This window comes from Aplidium turbinatum, chromosome 3, assembly GCF_918807975.1.
Source record: "Aplidium turbinatum chromosome 3, kaAplTurb1.1, whole genome shotgun sequence".
Lineage (NCBI taxonomy): Eukaryota > Metazoa > Chordata > Ascidiacea > Aplousobranchia > Polyclinidae > Aplidium > Aplidium turbinatum.
In genome coordinates, this window is record NC_137474.1 from 38252825 (window position 1) to 38276218 (window position 23394).

General features: G+C 34.3%; 1 protein-coding gene and 1 long non-coding RNA gene across 2 annotated transcripts in view; one reads left to right on the forward strand and one right to left on the reverse strand.

Moving 5' to 3' along the window:
* The window catches only part of LOC145767011 (putative inactive peptidyl-prolyl cis-trans isomerase-like 6), a 162908-nt gene extending 157790 nt beyond the window's left edge, over positions 1–5118 (forward strand). The window contains exon 6 of the mRNA XM_082578742.1: positions 5108–5118. The gene's annotated coding sequence lies outside the window, so the exon portion shown is untranslated. The remainder of the gene's footprint in view (positions 1–5107) is intronic.
* A 13509-nt stretch (positions 5119–18627) lies between these two features.
* On the reverse strand, positions 18628–20995 carry LOC145766368 (uncharacterized). The gene is made up of 4 exons (XR_014288709.1): positions 20985–20995; positions 20060–20200; positions 19525–19662; positions 18628–18680 (listed from the first exon to the last, which is right to left on the reverse strand). It is a non-coding gene; the product is annotated as an uncharacterized LOC145766368 (long non-coding RNA).
* Positions 20996–23394: the final 2399 nt, after the last annotated feature.

A 23394-nucleotide genomic window follows, 5' to 3' on the forward strand; every position in this document is an offset into this window, starting at 1 on the left:
GTCTACGCTATGACGTATTACGTACGCTGGAGATGAATGGCATTGCAGTGGAAACTCCGTTTGTGAGTTACAAATACGTACACAATTGAAGAAGCCCCCTTTTAAAACATTTGTACTTAGCTATTGTCATGTAATGTCGGTAATAGAACAAAGCTGTGTTCAAAGAAATTGCAGCATGAAAACTCAAAATGAAGTGGAGTGTTTTTGTCATTTTGCATAATGACTAGTATAGGCTCGGTGATGATTGAAGTGCATGGCTTTTCTGGATATTTTCAAGATTTGCAATATCTTTGGCAGCGTGCATGTTTTGCAACATATTCATACTTTGCGTGTCAACGTTGCAAAATTTGTAGAATTGCCATAGTCTTACTGCTTCTGGTTATTCGATAAAGTCATCATCCTATAGTTTTAACTGAAGACTAGTCAAACCAAAGGTTTTGAAAATATCGTAGACTATGCTTTGGAGCTTACCACAAAGCTTTAGCATACATTGCAAAAATATTGACTGGCGACATTCCTTGCATGATTCAGACAATGAAGTTGAATTATGTAACAGAGCTGAGGGCATTGAATATTAATAACAAATAAAAGTATTTTTTGCCAAATCAAAAATTTCTGTTGAATATTTTGTTGCAGTTTTGAGCACTTTCTTCCATTTTGTCGAGTAATACATCCATTGCTAATGACCCGAGAAAACACTAAAATTGAATTATGCGAGGTACTATGAATGTATGCAACACATGGACTAAATGCCATGACTAGTAACGCAGCTAAAAATAAAATTTTAGGGCAAAAGTAATATCGACTGAATGCAGCTAAACAATTATGAAACGTAATTCAACATGTGATGCAATGTCATCAAAACGTTCTAATAGTATCAAAAACCTATTTTTTTTTTGAGGGGCATGACAATTGTTTTTTTCGGGGGGCTACGATTGCTTTTCAAACTCCCCGTGGCTACGCCCCTGGCCCCAACATAAACGTGCAAAAGTAAGCAGTTGTTTTTGCACATTGCACACATTCACTTTTATTTGCAATTTCCGTAAGGCTTTTTTATTATATTTTAGCCTATATTTGGACCACTACTCATCTCATGCAAGCAAAGCAATATACTTACTTTTGCGTAGCTGATACGTTTGGTAAAGCAATGTTTCTGAGTATGTAATTTCTGCAAAATCACCAATCGTAATAGAGCGGTGATCTCGAAACTAATGCTACATGAACATAAAAACAAGAAATTTCTAAGAACTTACAGCAATTAAAACGCATGAAATATTCAACCTTATGGCAGATGTCGCAATGTAGAAAAATACCCATAAAAACATTTCGCTCTCAAGCTTAATGTGCAAAATTTTGGACATGATCAGTTGATTAGAGACTCTATTGCAAAGGATCATTGCGTCGAGTCTAAATTTTTTTTTTATCTGGGTTTGCTTTAGCTACGTTTCAAACAATGTCTCGCCAATACATTCTACCCTCATTTGAACTTTAAACCAATGTTTTTATTTATATTTTACAGTTTCTTGAGAGAGTTCTCTTTTTTGTACCACAAACAGGCAAAGAACAGCAACACAACAGAATTGAGCATTATAAGATGATATTTTACATATTTATGAATAGTTTTAACAGTCAAACGTTTTCGGCTTAACTTTCACGGGGTCTGAGTTCCATGACTCCCAGAATGACGTACATGCTGCATTCCTTTAAAGTTTAAACTCCAGGCTCATTGCCGGTAAACTATTCTAGTGTGCTGCTCAAACACAAACTACACAAACAGGCAACACACTCGACGTCTTGAAGTATTTTAATATCATGCCAATAAAATGGGTGAAACAGTCAAAAATCTACATTTGTATTGATTCCATGGTATCGAAGATAAAATCTATCAACTAGATTACATGATGACGAAAGTGAAAAAAATAAAACAATCAAAAAAAGAACATGTTTGGTTTTCCATTCCATTCCTTGTGCGATCTCCTGAATGGACTAATAACCTGCAATAATCAATGGAATTTTCATTAACGTGTGTTCAAGGTAAGACATCTGCTCAAATTTTTGATGGAACAATCGCTGTGACGTGATGCTTTACTCAAAAATATAATTCTGGAAAAGAACTTTAGCTGCATAACTTGTAAACTTCTTTTTAGGTTTGTAATAGTTAATTAGTCTATTAGGCTTACAAGCCTCAAGTTCTACAATATAAAGTATAACACCAAAACCACTTTTGTTCCCTTTAGCATTAAAATCTAAATTGTGAAAGTGATTGGCAGCATCGAAATAGTGAAAGTGGTTTAAAGTATATTTCTATTAATAAAGTTGGAATGTTAGACTATAAGTTTCACTTACAAACTTTACGATAATCTTTGCAGCATCTGTCCTTCTTCTTTCTTGCGTAGTAACATCTGCTGTTGCATTGGCAAGGAAATCCACGCCTGTAGTCGTGGCACCTGTTCTTGCAGGAATTATTTGCTGCAAGCAGAAAAGTAAAAAGTAAGTCATGGACTTCTAAATAGTAGCAAATAGGCAGTTGGCCAACAGTGGGCCAACAGCCAAGTAACTAACCGTGTTGGCCCACTGTTGGCCAACTGTTGTACCAACTGTTTGGCCACATGTTGGTCACTGCGTGTCCAGTCCAGATGCTACTATTTAGAAGTCCATGAGTAAGTTTACATTGTGCTTGGTTTGTTATTGATCATTCTGGTATTCTAGTGGCGTTGATTGTGAGTTGAAATGAAGACTAGTATGAGTTTGTACAAGAAAATAAGGTTTTTCGTTGCAGAGAAATCTTTTCGTCAAGTTGACAGTTGCTGTGCATGAAAGGTATGGTAACAAGTCAGAAGTTACAAATTCTTTTTTCGAAATAATCTTGCGTTAAATGATAATAATATTGCACAAACTGTCAGTCATTTGCTTGCTTTCGACTATTAACTGAAAAAAGACGTTCAAATTAGCTTGAACATATGTGACCATTAATATACACGATGGAATTTTAGTTGTTGATCAATGTTTATCTTTGCTCATATTATGTTTAGCAAGATAGAGAGTATTAAAAATTACTTTATGCAAGGTATACACTGCTATTCAGTACATTGAAATAATTTGGCGTAGATTCAACGTATTTTTAAAGGTTTAGTTATGCTAACTGTGCGTCAAACGTCATCAGATCAGTACGCACGTACACTGTACAGTGTACAGTATATTACAGTATTTCCTTTTACGTCTAAACGTGTTTTCAAAATCGATTTTAAACATACCGCACAAGTGTTTTAAATCTACACTGAGTCTGACGCTCTCGTAAAGGATGTATTTGAGACACTACTTGCACACGAGCACAAAAGCATAACATCAGAAAAAGGAACAGTCTCTCACAACCAAAAAAACGCATTCTCATTATGAATCAAATGAGTTTAAAACATCAGGTGGTATAATTAATACAAATTACTGTAATTAAAATAGCATCTCAGTTTTGTCTACAAATTCTTGATTTGGCAAATTTTTGGCACGACCAAATTCCGCTGACGTACAGTAAATTTGTATCTCTGTGGTTAAACTCATTAAACGATTTATTGGTACGTTGATGATCGTCTTGTTCTTTTTGATAGTTCCCTCTTAATCACACGTCAACAATGTTGCAAGTCATAGTTATTAGTTAGCTACAGTAGAATTGCACAAACGGAAACATGAGCATTCAATTCAAAACCAATTGTGATCGGTCTATGAAGTGACCAAGTTAAATCCAAAATGAAAAAGTCATCAGTTTTTACAATTGATTTGTTTCAAGATATTCAGTACCTTTGAAATATAGTTGCGATTTAAAATAACTTATAAAGCAATTATTTTATGCATACAAAACGATAATAAGACGCGAAACAGGGGGCTGTTTAAAATTCTTAGTCTATCAGCCCGATAAACCTAAATCTAACATGGTTTGACCTCAACTTGACAAAGTGCAGTGCTGGATGAGCAATATCTCTAGTGTTTCAGCATGATACAAAACTTAAAATAGACCAATTGTACTTACCATAGCACACACGTCCACTTCCCCAGTATCCTTTCCTGCACTTACAACTGAAGCCCTTGTTCTTAGGAATACATCTGGCATATTGATGACAGTTGTGGTTTGCGCAAGGATCTAATACAATACAATTTGGAAAGTTACTTGTCAGGTTAGCTCAGTGGATAAGCGCCTAACTCTAGATCAAGCGGCGCTGGTTCGACTCTCGGGGTGTGCGCTTGAGCAACGAATTTCAGGACTGCTCTCCATTCAGTGGATGGAATAATTCCCCGGCAACAACACTTCAACAACTACCCATAGCTTCACTCTGTCAATCTCAGTGACCGTCCCTACGTCAGTGATTTAAAGCCTCTGTAAGTATGCGAAACTACCAGGATTAACCCATCAAAGACTATGTCAGTCAGAGGACAACAATTTAAAACCAACCGATCGTTTAAAAACAAGATATTGGTCAAATAGACCAATGAACTGGTACGTGAAGTTGACTTTTACAACAAAATAGCAGTAACTATTGTTAGCTCCTCTTTGGAGTTCAGAAAAAATAAAAGAAAGATCTCTGATCTTAGAATCTTGAAAGCTTCCAAGACGGCTTTGAATTTGTAGGCCTGAATCTCTCTACAATTTAGAAGAGGCCCCGATTTTGATGCTTCTATAGTGCAAAGTAAAACAGTAAGCAAAAGTCAAAGAAAAGTTGCGCTTATATCGAAAATAATGATGCAACACTTGACAATATACAGCAGTTAAAACCTTATCTCTAGCATTATTATCGATAGCTCACGTAGATCTTCAAAAGTTATGTGAGCAGCTTGAAGTTCATAACTTTATAACATCCAATGCTAAACCAAAATATGATTTTATCCTATACTGTATTGACCCATTGCATACTGATGCCATACCTCTTCGTCTGCATTTTCTTCCGTTTCCTACGAAGCCTGGTTTGCATCTGCAGTCAAAGCCGTATGGGTTTGGAATGCAAACAGCATTTTTGTGGCAGTTGTTATTGCGGCATGGGTCAGCTGAAATTAACATGCATTGTGTAAAATTGACAGATGTTTCTCTTATTGATTATGGTTTAAAGGCCGCTTTTTACAGCAACTGAAGAGTAAACGCCAACTTCCGTAAGATCAAGATGTTACAAAACAAAAAGCGTCACCAGTTGTTTAGCATGTTATTCCATGCCAGTCACCGCTTTGGTTTCTTAAAAGTCACAGAGTGCAAGAAGTACAATTCATGTACAAAAATATGTCAAGACAAGGTGAGAAAAAATTAAATTTTTAATGTCTTATCATGTTGAGTAAGTTTTCCAAAAATGTGCAGGCAGCATATCATTCGCTTTGCTAAACCTTTAGCTAGTCGTTGTTGCCATTAGTGTACGTATCAACACAAAAAATCTTTTTTGTTTGCTCATCAGCTATTAAATTATATCAGACTAATGTAGGCTATATTCTACTGTATATTTGCAATATACAATTTATTTATCCACGCTCAGCACAAAAGTTATTTTAAGTAATAACTGGCAGTCATCTTTTAATAGTCTATGGCACTCCTGACGTATGCAAAAAATATAAAAAGCTACATGTTATCCAACACTACTGTAACTTATCACAGAAGCACAAAATTCCAGATAACATCTTACCTCGGCAGTTGTATCCATCGCCTTGGTAGCCTGGCTTACAGCGACAAGTGTAACCTGGTTTGCGCTTACGGGGAATACAATCAGCATATCGATGGCAGCGATTTTGGTAGCATTTGTCCTCTGCAATTATGAAAGACAAGAAAATTTAAGTCATTAATGTTCAGATTTTAGATACGCTTTTGAACTACAACGCTTGGCACAGAGAATCATCATCCGTTCAGTTGGTTTCGACTCTTGGTCTCTCTATAAACCTTCTTCCTCCATAGCTCCCGATTCTTCACAACCTCTTTCAGTTCTTCCATGCCCGCCAGATCCCACCAGATGGCACAGAGCAAAAATGAAAATTCTTTATTGAAAACAAGCACGATAAATTACTATTTTGATTCCTTGCTGGCAAAGCAAGCAATTTATATTTGAAAAATGCTTTCCTGGGCTACATAATGCACATGCCCGGAAATTGTGCTTCAAGGAAAAGCTATATTGCTCATGACTTTATTTTTCCAAATTCCAATAACTAACAGCTTATTTACATATTACAGTGACCTGTTCCACTGTAATCACAGCGCGTAGACAAGCAGCCTTTGCGAAAGGTGAGACGTGCTTGTATAGATATTTTACAAAAAAAACTTGAACTTTTTTTCGTGTTTGAAGTAGGGCTGAAATCGATGTGAGCTTGGTTTGGAATCTTTATCCTCGGACTGACAATGCCTTGATAGGCTATTCTTGGTAATTTCGCATACTTGTAGAGGCTCTTGACGCAGGGCCGGTTACCGAGATTGACAGAGTGAAGTTTTTCAGATTGTTGAAGTCTTGTTGCCAGGGAATTATTCCATTCACTAGGTGCCGCTGAATGGAGAGCAGTCCTGAACGCGTTGCTCAAGCGCACACCCCCAGAGTCGAACCAGCCCGCGTGATCTTGAACCGGGCTCGTAGCCACTGAGCTAACGAAGATGACTTTAGATGTGAATGTCATTTGTTCTCTGATTCTTGCAAATTAGCTGAATCAATATCACTGCATCTCCAACAGGTGAAGTTAGGCCTATGATTATTATACACATAAATATAAATTACTTTTGCAATTTCTTCCGTTTCCAATGTACCCTTTGTTGCAGTAGCAATATGGGCGATAATTTTTAACCCCACAGTACCCGTATGTCAGATGACAGGGAGGGTGGCAAAGGGCTGAAATGAAAAAGACATATTGTTTTTTAACTTCTTCGAATGAAAGAGGAATTTTCGTTTTGTGTGCATATACCGAAACACTCCACAGTAACAACCTTACAGTTTAAAAGTTTGCATTTTTAGAAATTAATCTATTTGTTCTTTGATAGCTTTTATTGTATCGTAGAGGTTTTGTGATTATGATAATTTTATTCTCGAACTGACAAAGCTTTGTTGGAAGCTTACTTCTGGTATACCCAGTTACTTGTACTGTAGACTGAAAGAATGAGGTTTCTTTTTGCTACAGAAATTTTTTGCCTAGGAATTATTCTAATCACTAAAAACCGCTTAGACTGTAGGAATCCAGAACTGTTATAAAAACGGAAATGACATTTATCGGGTACATTTATCGCAAGCGTAGAATTGATCATTTGGTAATGATGGGGCGGCTTTCTGGTCAGAGGCACCAGAGGTGTCCACATTTGGAAGTTTTTAAGTTAGACAAATCAAGATTTTATTAATTTGATGAAAACAATCGACGTTCGATCGTTGTGGAGAGTCACGGCAACCGACGCTTTATTCAGGCAGGACCGCTAAAGATGATTAAACGCTGACTGAAAAGCTATCCTTAAATTGTTCAGCTTAAGCACACATCTCAAGAATTGAACCAATATTGCTTGGTTTTGTCGTTTTTTGTTTTTGTTTATAAAGTGGAGCACTTATTCAGCTAAGTTATTGAAACAGGCGTTTGAAGTTTCTTATTTCAGTGGATGCCCAATCATTGTTGTGTCAAGTAACGCGTTAAAGCTATTGAAATAAGCGTCATTCTATGCTAAATATGCTTGTTTTACTCTATTTGAATAAATAGTCTTTGAGTCTGATGATCGCTTTAGTAAAAATATACAAGAAAATTTTATAATTTTCTTCATCAGCGTAATTACTGTACCATTGACTTGGGGATGACGTTGTAGGCAAAGGTGGTGGAAACATTTGCCTTGAAAACGAACTGTATTTTTTCTGTTGCTTTAAGGACAAATATAACATTTAAAAAAAGAAAATTGCAAATGAGATTTCAATATTTTATTTTTACAGCAACAGCCAATGTCCCATAACTTAATTATTTTACCAAAACGCTAAAATTTATTCAGGTTACAAGTCTTCACGCTGCCTCCTTTGCATGTTTGGTTTTAGTTTATATTATATTTTACACCACTAGGCCTAGTTTAAGTAAGCCTAAATACAAAACTCATACGTTGGCAAACTCTTCCGTTTCCATAAAAACCAGGGTTGCATTTGCACACTCCAAGTATTTTGAAAACCTTCTTGCACGAGGCGTACTGGTGACATCTTCGGCAGAACAATGCACCTGGAAATTGTTTTGAGTTGTACTTGATTATTTTGACCATCGCAAATTCATTTTCTATATTTTAGTTTCACACGTTGCTCTATATGGATCAAAAAGTTTATTATTCTACCTTTCGAAAGCAATGATTTCACCTCAAAACGTTCAACTATTAAAATATTTGCATGAGAAAAGTTCATTTAAGCTACTTCTTTATTTAGTTATTTGCGTCAAATCAATATCTACACATTTACAGCATAACACGCAAAACAATGTTAAAAAAGTAATCGTGATACTGTCAACACACAATGCTCTTCTGGCGACTTGTGATGCGTGAACTATAAATGGCAACATAGAGATACGACGATGTGACAAGAACATCAGAAGTGCAGAGAGCAATCATGTAACAATATTTTTTGAAGATTTACATCAACATGAAAAGTTGTATAGAGACTTTCAACATAGGCTTCTGCATCAAAGTTTAAAGTATTTTGTTCAATGGTAATAGTGTTGGCACTTGAATAGCGAGGTAAGCCATGAAGCATACAAAAGGTGTAGTTGCATGCAACACGCAAATGGCTAATGGAGTCAAGAAAATAGGCTAATTACACCAAAGCTGAAATGCATCAAAGAAACACAATGGTCTTGAAATAATACGCTTATGAAAGAATTGGAGAACACCGATTGAGCAATCTCTGACAGACTGTTCTTTCATTTGATGACAAAAACAAAGATTTATGAAGTTAAAATTGTTAAAAGTTAACCGAAGATAAAATGAAAACGTATGGCAATTATGGGGAGGTCTCTTAGTTCGCAACTTGTCTATAGCCTACACATTAGGGTAAAGATGGATAGTAAAATGTAATAGTTGAGCTAAAGGATCGTATAGCATAATGCTGTTTTATTGAGTTATTATCAAAAAAACCGTAAAGATTTATATTAAAGCATCACAACTTCAAATTAATGATTTCTAAAGCTATCAACGGACTTACTGTACAAAGATCTAGCCGAGCTCAACGCAGTGTCCCCTTCTACAGTGCTTGTCAAAGCTACAGCCACAGCCAGAAAACAGAAAACTTGCAGTTTGATCATCATTTTTTGGGAATGCTTCAGCTTTTCACTGGTGATCGCAATTTCCAAATTACTTCAAAAACGCTCAACCGAGTAATTTATATAACTCAAATTGGAATGACATTTTTATCGCTTACGGCGACTTTCAGAAATAGTCTCTGTTCCAAGTCTTGAAAAAATACTGGCGTTTGTTGTTTGAATTTTGAAACTTAATAATTAATGCACGACATTAATTAAAACGGGAAAGTAATCTGCAATTTGCCAAAAAACTTAAAAACATGAATTTGTGACAAATTTAAAAGTAATATTTTAGTAAAATTATTTCAATTAAAAAGACACGTCTTCTATACTAAATTATTTTGTAGTATGTATACTTTAAAAAATATATGTAGGCTGGTCTATCTCAGGCGACCAAATTTGTAGTATAAATTTAATGAAAGAAAACTTATTTAGAAAATAATTTCCACATATTTATAAACAAAACTGTTTGCTTTATTGAGATGTTTTTAGTTGTTTTAAGATGGCATTTTAATTTCATAAATAAAACTTTTGTAATATGTTTATGTTTATGAAATTTGAAAGTTAAATAACAATTAAACTAGCAAAAACGATTTTGTAATAAAAAATCTGTTTTGTAGATTGCAAACAATTTTTAAAAACCAAAGCTTAATTATGTTTACATTGTTAAAGTTGGCTTTGTGATGGGCTGAAGGTATTTAACGTATTTGCAAAGTGCAAGTTGTTGTTTTGAATAAAGTTTGACTTAAATTTTCTATCTATTTTATTGCGTTTGATTGGATTGTAAACAACATAAAAAAACCGGCAAAAATACTGCAGATTATCAATATCATATCAATATTATCATATATATTTGTTTTATTCCAATTGTAGCTCTAAATACACTTTTCTTAATGTTGATTAATACAGATTAAAAAGATCACCTTTAAAAAAATAGTTCTATAAAAGTTATTTTTAAAATTTTTTAGTGGTATAACTGAATTTCAAACGACTCTTTCGGAAAGCAAACTTGCCATCAAGCAAATTCTGGAGAAAGCAAGTTTTAGTAAAGAGAACGCTTTAGAATTCCAAGAAAATTTCAATAACCTATGCAATATAAAATTTTCAATGTATGGAATGAAACGGGAGCTTTGCATATAAAACGAAACAAATTTTCTTGCATTACACATACCTTTGCTTTAATGGTATTTTTATATCGCAGAGCATCAATAAAAAAGCTCGAGATCACTTGTCATTATTTAAAATTTGCGATAATTTACTTTAAATAATAATGGGGCAAAAACTTATTTTTCATGCATTATTCAGGTTTAATAACAATTCTTTAATTAATGTCCTGACGTAGGTAGTTAGACCTACAATCTTCTACTGCCAAACTTATTGAAGCGAGCTTCTTCACGCTTAAAAATTCTGTATATTTGCCAAAGCTTAAATCGACCAAATATCAAAGATATTAAATGTCTGTTGACTAGATTTCATAAACTAGCACAAAGTGATAATGTGCTTACCATATTTGTCATCTTTGGCAAACGAAAATTAGCTGTTTGTAAATTTTGATTACTTAATTTATAGTGTTACTTTTGTGCCATAAACATGTGTATGTATATGCCAGTTATTAAATCTTTTGTACGTCATCCGTAAATATAATGGTTGCCTCATTTACATCAACTTAAAAAGAAACAATGCACGGGTGGTATCCGCAATGCCGCAATGGTGCCCCCAAAATTATTTTTGATGGGGTTTGCAAAAGATATGTATTGTAAGCCATGAAAGGGTCGAGTAAACACAATGTAGGCTAATGTAAGCTGATGTAAAAATATCTAAACCTAATGCATCACTTGGAAGAAGTCGGCCATAAAGCACCATGCAACTAGAAAGGTTGAAAATCTGACATCTGCAGACAACGAATCAATGCAAAATAACCTTTAGCTAGGAATATGAACACGATTCATAGAAGCAATATTACATATTTTAATCATGGATGGCAAAGTGCACTCTCTTTGGGAATTAGTCAACCAGTTTGTCAGTTGTAACAATTTACTGATTTGGTAATGATTTACATGTATTTTAGTTGATTTGATAGATGAATTTCAACATAACCTAAATCTCTCATATTACTGTGACTTGCCACTAATGCGTTTTAAAATTGCCGCACTATCCACATACAGTAACTTCATATCAAAGAACGCTTGATATCTGTAAGACATAATTTTCCTGAATAAAATTGGCTTTCCGCAAGAGGATGATGTTGTTTTTACTTGTTTGTTTTTATTTGTTTTGTCATGGTTTTGTGTCGTGAAATTGTAACAATTTTGTAAGTCGTGCAAGGTCTGGTGCGTTGCGCTTTGAAATGGCTTCACCCTGTGTTTGATTTCTTTGTGGGGTTTTTTTGCCTGCCTTGCTCTTCTTTGCTATGAACCAGGGGTTCTTAAACTGGAGTCCGTGGACCTCCAAGGGGTATGTGGACTAGTTTTAGGGGGTCCATGAAGGCTCAATGGAAATCTTAGTGTATAACTTCAAAAATGGAATAAACTTTTCAAAAGAAAAAAGATTAAGATCAAACAACTATCCTATCAGCCCTATCAAACACAAAACCACAATTTCATGTTTTTGTTGAAGACAAACTGCAGCATTCTTCACATTAATGAAATTAAATCAAAGATATTGAAAAACAATCTGCATTGGCTATTTCTTCAAATTTAATGAGCATAAATTTTGTTACCAATTCATTTTAATTTTATTGCGTTATGTCAAATTCAAGCCAATCAAAAAAGCTTCTCGGACCAGGCCACAAAGGGGTTCCACGCAAACCAATTTTTTTTTAAGGGATCCGCGTTAAAAAAAAGTTTAAGAACCCCTGAACTAAACGCATCAACTTGTGTTCCCCTCAAGATCATCAGCAATCTTGAAACTGCACCATTGCCGATCTTCATAGCAAGTTCATAGCAAAATTATGTTTAAGTTTTACAATAACAAACTACATGAAAATTTCTAAACTGTCCTGACACCTGTATCATTTACATTCATATAACACCCGACGCTTAAGCTCTAATTCGGTTTATACTCAAAAGGCAAATAGGCCTATCTAATTATTCCAAAAAAGTTTAAAATGCATGAGAATCAAGGTATGGGACAATATCACCCAAAATATAAAATAACACATAAAAAAGGCTACAGATTGTTCAGTAAAATTTGCAAAAAACGTTTCTTCAAGAATCAAGATCTATAGATGCGACATACACTACCTGACTTTATGTCCAATATCATTATTTTTTGAGTTCGTAATTGTTTTTTTCCTGTTTTTTCTTTCTTCTTTTTTATTGTGTCAGTTTGCTATTTAAAAACGCAATACTTGCTTTCGTATAACTGTTTGAAAGAGAGAGTGCGGACTTGACGACATCCTACGCCTTTTTAGGGCTACGGTGTTTCGCATACTCTCATTGGATGCACATTGCACACTGTACATTTTGTTTCGCATCCAAACAAAAACAAATGACCATCCATCCAAGTGTCTATTATACAAATCTTAAAATATCAGCTAAAAACTATGCGGGTTCATAAAGCTATAACCTTATTTAATTGACTTGATAGATACAGAAAGGCAAGAAGTCAATCTTTGTGTCCACCTTCAGGCATGCCTTTAGTGTCCTATCAAAGACACAGCCGCATGCTCTTGAGCGGTGTCAAACCGGCATCCTTTCGAGAGTCGAGCCAGGGTTCTCACCATTTGGTTATGTTGCTGACACCCGTCAAGATAAATGTCTTGATCCAGTTGACATTACAATCAAAACACCCTTCAAGGATTTCTTAACACAATGTTCTTAAACTTTGGTTGGCACATTCTTAAACTTTGTCTTGGCACATTCTTAAACTTTATCTTGACACGGTGAGTCCCACCTTTGACTTCTTCGTTTATCATGCCTGTTCCGGGCTTAGGCGTTCATGCACAGTTCTTTCCATTTAGGGCGGTATTTGATCGTACTAAAAATTGCACCACTTGTAACATGAAGATGATCTCAGAAGCTATTGAGAAAAGTGAAACGCTGTTTTTCACATGTTCGTTTTCATTTGGTTTAAGACTATGAACGCCTGTTTAACATCAATTTGTGTTGTTTTTATTCTAGTGTTATATGCACGGTAAATGCTTGTAATGCAGTTATAATCAAAGCCAACTTTGACATCAGGAGAAAATACTTTTTGGAATTGCAACAATTTCAGCGCGTGACTTCGTGTGTTTTGAAAAATAACCTACTTGAAATTTATCAGCAGCGGAATTAAGCACTTTGGCAGGGCTCCCAATACGTTCAAATGAACTGATGGTCCACTGCTTTGACCCTTTATAATTAATTTTTTGGCTTTGTTTTTTTGTCAGATGCTTTTGAAAACCTAATGCGTAGTATTTGATTTGAAAAGTTGATTTGTGGTGCAGAACTTGAATCTGGCAAGAAGAAGATTTTTTATAGCTCAAAGCTGCAGTACTTTTAGTTTGAGAGTCAGACTTTATATAAGATTTTATAGTTCGAATATGTGATTCGGTGATAGACGTTTTTGCGTTTAACATATGCCTTAACCATATTATGAAACTCGATCTCAAAACGTCTGAAACCAATTCAAAAGTTCCTAAAATAAAATTTTTATCGTAGTGACAGAGTATTTTTTTAGTTTTTCCTAGTCAAAAACCAAACTGCTAACTTATTTCTGTGAAAATATGACTTTCCACTGGTTTCCATTGTTAGCCTTAGGTATATTATATTAATTAAAATCCCCTGGATAATTTGCTATCCCTTGATCAGTGTAAAGCAATTTTGTAGCAATTTAATTTTTTTTCCAATATTCATTGTCAAAGTAAATTTTTTTAACATTGGAAACAAAATGCCTGAATGTATTTGGTGGCCTTAGGTGACCATTCAATACGAGAAGAAATGGAAGATTTCCTCACGGTTAAATATAATAAAAGCTGTCACGTTTTTGCTGACTCGCTGACTCATAGGAAAGAGTATTTATAAACCTGAAGTGTTTTTCTTGTTTTGTTCCACTCTGAACAAAGCGACTTATATGGATGGGTCGTTCAGTAGAAATCTTGTTTTCAGAATGACACACTCGCAAATGGCAACACCATGACGCAACAAGTTTTGAAATGCAAATAAAGAAGAATCAAGCATTTAAAAATCGTGGTAAGATTGGCAAAGATGCATTACATGTGACTGTGATTGGCTGCGTGCAACACTGCATGCAAATGGTGGACTTGTTTTGTAAAATTTTTGTTGCAATGCTTAATAAAAAAAGCTTTCTTGGAACGGAGTTTGGGTATTTTTGTAGGAAGAAATGTCTGTTGCAAGAGCTGACGCTTTTATGTTAGAGCAAAGATAGCACTTACATTTACTTTCAAGAGAGCACTTACACCCCTAAAATTTTGCAAAGGTTATGGGCTACAATGGAGATTTTTCATTTGAAGATTTCATGCAAATTAAATATAAACATTTTTGCCAAAGTTGCTTATTCTACACACATTATGACACACAAAGTTGCTTATTCTACACACATTATGACACACAAAGTTGCTTATTCTACACACATTATGACACACAAAGTTGCTTATTCTACACACATTATGACACACAAAGTTGCTTATTCTACACACATTATGACACACAAAGTTGCTTATTCTACACACATTATGAATATTGCTTCGGTTTGTTTCAATATGATTCAGACTTGGATTCCCAAAAACGCAAGTGTTCAAAAAACCCCTGAGTAAAATGAGGCATTGTGCACAAATGTTGTCAGATACTGTTTCAAAAGAGGATTTTTTTTTTGCAAAAAGAGGACTTTTTTTCATAAGCATTCTTATTCAATGTAAATTGTTAATCATTATATTTCATACAACTTGAACTTGCTACCAACAAAATTCTTTCATTACACATTTTAATTTCAAATACATAAATAGAGTGGTATTGAGATGCAGTTCGCCGTGATAGTTGCAATCAAGCTGTTTATTGTAATAGCTTACCATAATAATAACCGAAAAGTTTTAGTACAATAATTTTCTCTGATTATAATTATATCATGCCAAATTTTGAACGATTGTTGATCACTCACAAGATTGGTGATTAGTAAAGTTGAATGGTGTTAAAACGTGCTTACAATTCATAAAATTCTACCAATTACATTGTATGCGTCATTGAAGGCGGAAATAGAATTCCAGCAATTGAAAAACAAAGACATCTCCAAGAATTGAAGATTTCAAATGCTAAGAATAGTTTCTAATTCTGTTTGTTTAACTTAAAATCCGGACTTTGTTTTGGGGGTGTTTCCATTGTCTGCCTAGCAATTCTTGGTATCATTAATTACGCTGTTTCAGCAAGGACATTATCAATATGACATTTCATGAAGAAATGTACGAAACTGATATGAAATATAAAGAATACAGTTGATTTATCAAATTCATTTTGTTCAAATATACGGACTTATTACATGTCAAGGTGGTCTTAAAGCAAAACAGCAGCATGTTTTAGTGAACTATCGTTGAAAACCAAATCAAACTTTGTTTAATGGAATCATTTCGTTTATATTCAGCTAGAAATCAATGTCAATCAATACAATTATGCTACATGTAAGCAAGCCAACACAAAAAAAGCTTCTGGAGTTGCTTAATCAACGTAATTACAATTCAGCTGGCACAAAACGTCACATTGAATTCCCGTATTGAATATTTTGTATGAGGCTTTGACAAGCATTATATAGTTTCAACAAGTAACTAGAATCATCAGTCACGTTCAGAAACTTACATAATTTATTGAGAAGGCATTCGACACCGTAAAGGCGGTATCTTCAAGGTCTTATTCAAATAGAAACAAAATTTTTGTATTTTAGTATGATATTAAACATGTAAAACTATTATCAATCATACGATGGAATTTTATGACGTGAAACAAAGTAACTAAAATAAACTTGAAAATTTATCCTGTCTGCCATCGTGCGGCAATAAATTTTTTATTTTTTTAGACACCAAGTTGGAAAAACTAAAAGCAATTCCTGAATAAAAGCATAAGCACTAAGCAGTTCATGTGCAACAGCAATCCAATAACTATGCAAAGTTTTTAAAAAAACTTGCTTTTTTTAAAACTGTAAGCATGCAAAAATGTTAAAAATGAATGAAAAGGTGTTTTTCAAAATTTGCAATAAAGAGATTGTTTTAGAATTCGGTTTTTAAGCATTGACCTGTTGCTTGCATCGTACGTAGTTACTTATTCCAAAAAGAGCTTTAAAATTGTGTTGTTTTTTTTTCTTCTTTTCTTTAACGTTTTAGCAATCTTTTTTGTTTTTTTAACCTTTTCTTGACTTTTTATCAATTAGAGCAGGGGTTCTCAACCTTTTTTACACCGTGACCCCTTTGAAAATTTTGAAAAATTAATGCCTTCGCTATTTTTTTCAACCTTTTGAAAAAATTAAGAAACATCATTTTAATGGTAAAATTCAGTGATGTTTATTAGTCTCACAGTAGCAGCAACCGTTTACAACTTTACATAGAAATCTTAAATTAAAGACCATTTCATGAAGATTTGGGCAAAATGTAGGCTAGTATTTTTATTAAATTTTAACTTATTTCTTTTGTTATATAGTGTTGGAGTGGACTTAGAGATGATGAATTAAAAAAAATATTTTTTTTCAAATTTTTCCATGGCTCCCTTGAAAAAAGCTCATGGCCCACAGGTTGGGAACCCCTGAATTAGAGTATTAGATTATTTGATCAACAAAGTAACAAAATCACAAGAAATGTAACTTTTATTTTTATTTTCAACAACTTAATTAACAGTAAATGACTTTACACTATAATCTTTACTCAATAAAACGTACATAGCCTACTGTATTTATATCAAATTGCATGGCGTATATATTAAAAAAAACACAAACAATCATCTGACAAAAATTTAGGCTATTGCTAATAGCTTGTTAGTTTTACTGCTCAGATTATATAACCTCCATAAAGCAGAAAAAAACTATTTTCAATGTCACCTATTGTAGAACGTTTTTATTGTGAAAACCCAATAACAGACCTCTTTAGTAGTTGGGCTTCGCAGTTGCAAGCATTTTCTTGTAACATTTACGGTAATAAGAATGACGTTTAGTAGCCTACCTCCAGCCGTCAAACTTCGCCAAGGTAAATCTCTTTGAATAAGAAGACGGCTCTAACCGGAACTTGAACTGCGTTTGCTTAATTGTGTCATTATTTATTCACCTAGTATTGTGTTGAAGGTACTTGGTTTAAACCGGGTAATAACTCACGTAAGACCAGTTTAAACAAGACTTTATGCATCTTGTACATCTTATGAATCTTGTGTAATTTACAAAACAAAATGAGGTCTAGACCTTACAATTTTTAAGTAATTTTTAAACATACAGTAGCTTGGTTATTATAAGACCACCAGCGATTCTTAGTGAAAGAGTGGTTGGTTCATCTATAAATTATCAGATTATTTTTAAGCTTTGTGTCCCTTCTAGTTAGAGACTTGTAAGCTGCCTGACTAACAATGGCTAATTTATGCATGTTTGTTTTGCCTTGAACACGTTAATGATGAAAACGAAAATAAAAATGAATTTAACCTTTTCAGAAAACAGCTCAACGCTACGCAATGGAGATTTTTTTATTTGCATAAACTCAAACATAAACTCACACAAAACAGTAACTGTAGCTTGCACAACGAAATACCAATAAAAAACCATGGTGTCCAGAATTTTCACTTAATTTGCTTGCATAAGTAGTAATTTAGATAAGTTAGCTTGCAATAAGTTAAATAAAAGTAAGAAATTTGTATGAAGTACAATCATTGAAGTTGTTGTTTTTGGTAAATCCATAGAAAGACTGATGTGTGATGTAAAAACAGATAAGCGTAAAATTCATTTTTTTATCATTCTCTTTAACAACCTCATTTTTTTAAGGTTTTACTACATTGAACCATTGTAAGAAGCGACTGATTGCTGTGTGGGATTAAGAACAATAACTTTATAATTCAAAAAGTCAATATAAATTTCCCATATTACTTCTGTTTTTTTAAAAGTTAAGTTTCTCTTTTCAAGTTCATATAACAATATTGTGAGAACAGATATAGCAGAAAGGAACACTTGACTTGCACTTCCATCAATGTCCTCTGGCAAACCGTAAAGTATATCCTCGACCTCCGCGCACTAAAAAAAACAACAAACTTTTATTGCATCAAAGCATGAATAGTGAAGGATTTCAGAAAAGTTTAAATTCATTTAGATAAAATGTTTTTTCAAAGTTTGTAAACAGTTTCGAAACTGCCACTTACAAAAGCAAATATATCCATCGCCGTAGTAACCTAAGTCGCGCCTGCATTCGCAGTCGTATCCTATTCCAAAAGGTCTCGGAATGCATTTAGCGTGCTTGTGGCAATAAGTGCGATAATTGCAGGTGTTCACTGTATATAGAAAAGAAATGTAGTAATCGTAAAATATTAAAAATACAATTCAAAAACAAGCCCTTGTTTAATTAAATAAACTCAAAATAAGAGCGAGGAGTAAAAGACTAGTCACAACTTCTTACTATCAAATCTAGATGTATGTTCAAATGTAGTTGCTAGAGCTTAAAAGTTAAGGCACAGTGGCGTAGCTAGGGGAGGGAGGGGGTCAAAAAGGAACCTGTCTCGGGAAACAGCATCAGTGGCTTTAAACTGCTTGTTTTAATAATTAAAAATAAATTGGCAAAGCATCATGCTTTGTGGTTAACATTCGTCATTATTTAGCCACAAAAGTAAAACTTTCTAATTAACCGCGTATTATTCCAACTAAATTAAACATTGGTTTCAAATGGTCATAAAATCGCTGCGATTAACTCATAAAGTATTATCTTGGCAGGAGGATTACTTTTTTAAAAACAAAACCAAGTTACAGAAACGCATTTATCATCTTAAAAAATGAAATGGACTAGAAACCAGGGCGAGCGTTTTCGGCTATATATGGTGCAGACTCTTCAGATATTTAAAAACATAATAAATGTTAATGAAACAAATCATTCTTTTAATTTTTTTTAAAATAGCTATATGATGTAAATGGTTAAAAAGTGTGCAGCTTTTTGTTTTGTAAAATGCTGCGTTTTGTTTGGTTCGGTTTGCCTATGACTCGTTATCGAGTTAAAAATAAATATTTTTCTAAAAAAAATAGTTTTCACATAAATCAGATAAACGTACGGCATAAAAAATACAAAAATAAAGTATATTTTTGACAGTCATAAGTAGAAATAACTGCTAGAGAAAAAAAATCAACCTTTAGCACATCGGTTGCCATTTTGTCTGTAGTAACCATCTCTGCAGTTGCACACGGGCAAGCGCGTAGCATAATCCAGCGTACAGCTTCCATGAGGATGGCAGCTGAATGTGCATCGTCTGAGCAATAATCCATAAACTGAATAAAAATAACTTTCATTCCCAACAGATCGATGAGATGAGGAAGGTTGAAGTGAAAATAACAAAAAAAGAAGTTCTCATACTTGAAAATAAAACAAAGTCAAAACCTCATTGAAGTTCAGCATTTGAAATATTGATTTATAAGGATTCGGCCGGTTTACAAAACCAGTTTTTAATCAGCTTTTAACCATAACCAGTTTTTAACTAGCTTTTTCGAGTGGACCTGATATAATTACCGTACGCAGGACTGCCAGATGTGGCTAATTTTAGTTAAATTGAATCCCACCGCTGTTTATCACTACCCTACAATCAAAGGTATTTTCCAAACAAGTCAGCGCAGATTTTTCGGAGTGATTCAAAGTGAGATTTTTTCAACTTTGTACAAATACACTCACAAGGGTTTTGGCTTCTTCCGCAAAACGTCGTTCCATCTCCGAGCAAATTTCCTGAGCATCTACATCTGTAGGAATTATATTCGGGATGCCAGATGCACCGTGCGTTGGGATGGCAAGGAATTCCTCCGCAACTGGAGTAACCTGAGCAAAGATTTTTTGATGAGCAAAGTTTTAGTGATAATTTAATTACTTCTACATACAAAAATACATAAACGTACGTTATAAAAACGAATGATATCCACTTCAAAATCAAAATAGAGGTAAATCCTCTGCACTGCATAGAAAAAAAGAAACATTAAGCAGTGATGGCAATTCTTTGCGTATACAATTGAGCAATACACTTCCAGAACAGCCGTTCCAGTAAGCCGCATAGTGTGAAACTGTAGATGGTAAAAGTTTACAAGCGAATGGTTTAGCTAAGCTCGATAACAAGCACCAGTGGTTCAAACCCTCTGTAAGTAAGCACATTGCCAGTAATACTGTAAGTTATAAAAAATCTAAAAATGGTACCTGGCTTTGGAAATACAGAAATATTCTCACAATCAGTCAAGTACTAAATCATAAATACATTTAAATAATATAAATAAAAAACGAATAGATAGGAGAAAGAACTGTTTATGCAAACTTGTTTTTGCTTGAGTAGTCTATAATCTACATGACTGGTGGAAACTTCCTTTGCCAGTACTGGAGTATAGAGCATTAATTTTTGCTGAGAGAGAAAGAGATCTGTATTGCTGTACAAGCCGGAGCCTACTAAGAATACAAGCCTCGGAATTTTATAGTCAAAACGCAAAGTTCTTACTCTGTGTCAACACACCAAAAACACGAAATGAAAATGCTTTTCACATTAGTTTTAAATTTTTTGCATTTTTTAGTTTGTTTTGTTAAAAAAGCAAACAACAAACAATTTTCGAAGCAGGCCTACCTATGCTAATTAGAAACAAACAAGCTTCTAGTTGCCCTATTGTATAACAAATAGTTTTTGGCATTAAAGCGTCGCTTAGCATGCAGGCCAACTTGCAGAATATTGGTGCTTGACTAATACTATTTCCACCATTTTGTCATTTTCAAATTTCTAGAAACATTTTTGCATATAAATTGATTATAAATTACAACCCATTGAAAATGCGAAGAATATTGGATTTGAACCAAGTCGTGATTTGAGTTATTATTTCTCAAAATTATAAACTCATTTCACTAAACGCAGTGAATCATTGAAACCACACGCAGTAGCCTAACCATGTGCAAATACGTAAGCCATACACATTATACTTTGTTACCCATTTGTTGTAAATAACACACAAAAAATGGTTGATGTGAAATGCGTATAGTTAAATACAAATAATAAACTGATAACCTGATAAGGAAATGAAGTTTTTATCTTATAATGCAAGTTGAAAATATGAGAAAAATATAAACAAAATTTTAAATCTTTTTAAGCAGAAGTGATGTCAAGACTTTTTAAAACCATTGTTAAAGAAAATGTCAATTAATGTAAGCTTAACGTTATTTGCAAAATAAACCAGATGTTACCCGGAAGCAACGTGCAAAAAAACCAACTGACAAAGGAGTTACAAGCTTATATATTTTTTTTAGAAAAGTTTCTATTTCGAAATACATCAGTCTGTCGTATTTTTTATTTTAAAATAAAAGCACCCAGTCAAATGCATTTCAATTCCAAGACCATGCATTCCTAAGTAGCCTAAACTTACCGCCATTTCCATAAATAGCCGGAACCACACATTCACCTAAAGCGACTAATAACAATATTCCAAAGCATCCAGGGATAAGCCAATGTCTTGCCATGATACTGCTTATGAGGTAGCTACTTGCTTCTACTCTGTGCGTAAACAGGCATTTAAACCTTTGCAACTGCTTTTTGCTTTATAACCAATCCAATATTACCACAAGTTACTGCAGTAACTTGCTGTGACTTATAGTTAGTAAGGTTGCCAACAAGTCGTGAGATGTTGTCACGCATTAAGATCACGCTATTTCAAGCTAAAATTGTCCAGTTAATCCAAATGGTGAACATCCAATTGTTTAAAGAAAAATGTTTGTAAAACTAGTGCAAAAACATGGTACAACTCACAGTGGCTCCGAGAGGTGGGGAAGTCGGGCCAGTTTCCCCCCTAGCAAAACATTGTAAAGGAAAAACGAGTAGTTTTTTGTTTTTGCACTTTTGAGGGGGGCCCATTTTTAGTAATAAAAGTAAATATGTACCAACTAAATAATCAACAAATTCTTAAATGAAGTGCGTAGTTCCAAGTATTTCTCAAGCATTGTAAATGTCACTCTCGATGCTTCTCATCAAGAACAAATCATTTTCGTGTTAAGGTAGGCGATGTTGAACAGCTTCAAGACGTAAAGTCTGAAGCTGAAATAATTTCTGTATCACTGAACGGTTTCGATTGTATTGATAGTTTCAACTTGAAAACTGGTGCTGTTTTAGCTAAGCGGAAACTGTTTTTGCTTGACAACTGAACCTTAACTTCAAAATCTGCGTTGGCCAGGCATAGGATGTTGTATCCAACATAAGTTATCTGGGAAAGTTAAAGGTATCAGTCCAAGCACGATTAAAGAAAGTAAATCCTGTATACTTTTTGTTTATGGATCATCATCAGTCATTACCCCGCCTGCAGCAGATTGCGCATCAACATGAGTTTAGTGCTGGTCTTAGGGTATTTCGGGCCCTGTGCGGAATATGCTTTGCGGGCCTCAATAACAATGATCTAATTCAGTAGCGTATCTAGGTATTTTGAAAGGGGAAGGGAGATGTTTTGACGGTCGGTGAGCGAACACCCAGTGGCTGGGGGTCCACCCCCAGAAATTTTTGAAAAATTACTTTGAATTTGGGGCATGCTGAGAGCATGTTCAAAAAAAATTTGGGTGTGAATATTACTGTAAAATGGTGTTGTCTGGTGGCATAGCAAAAGGATAAGATCATGCTTTCTTTGGCATTTTTCAAAAATAAAGCTTTGTCTCTATGTTGAGTCTGGATGCAACCTATTTTGTCCCCTAAAAAATTCGTACTCTGAAATCGTGTAACAAAATCAAATTTCGACCTATTTCGTCCCCTGAAAAGATCGAAAGCAATTTTGAAATGTTTGCGGCAACTCCGATCAGCGACTTCGGCTCTGTTGGTTTTTTTCTCGATCTTTTCAGAGTACGAAATGTTCAGGAGACGAAATAAGGTTGCATCCATGAGTCTCTATGTTTTCTTGTTGATAATTCCTTTGTTGAACTCACTTGTTGAATTTTTCCATTGAAAAAGACAAAATTACTGCTTTTCTGAGTAAATTGCGGGCCCTGTGCGATCGCACGGCTTGCACACC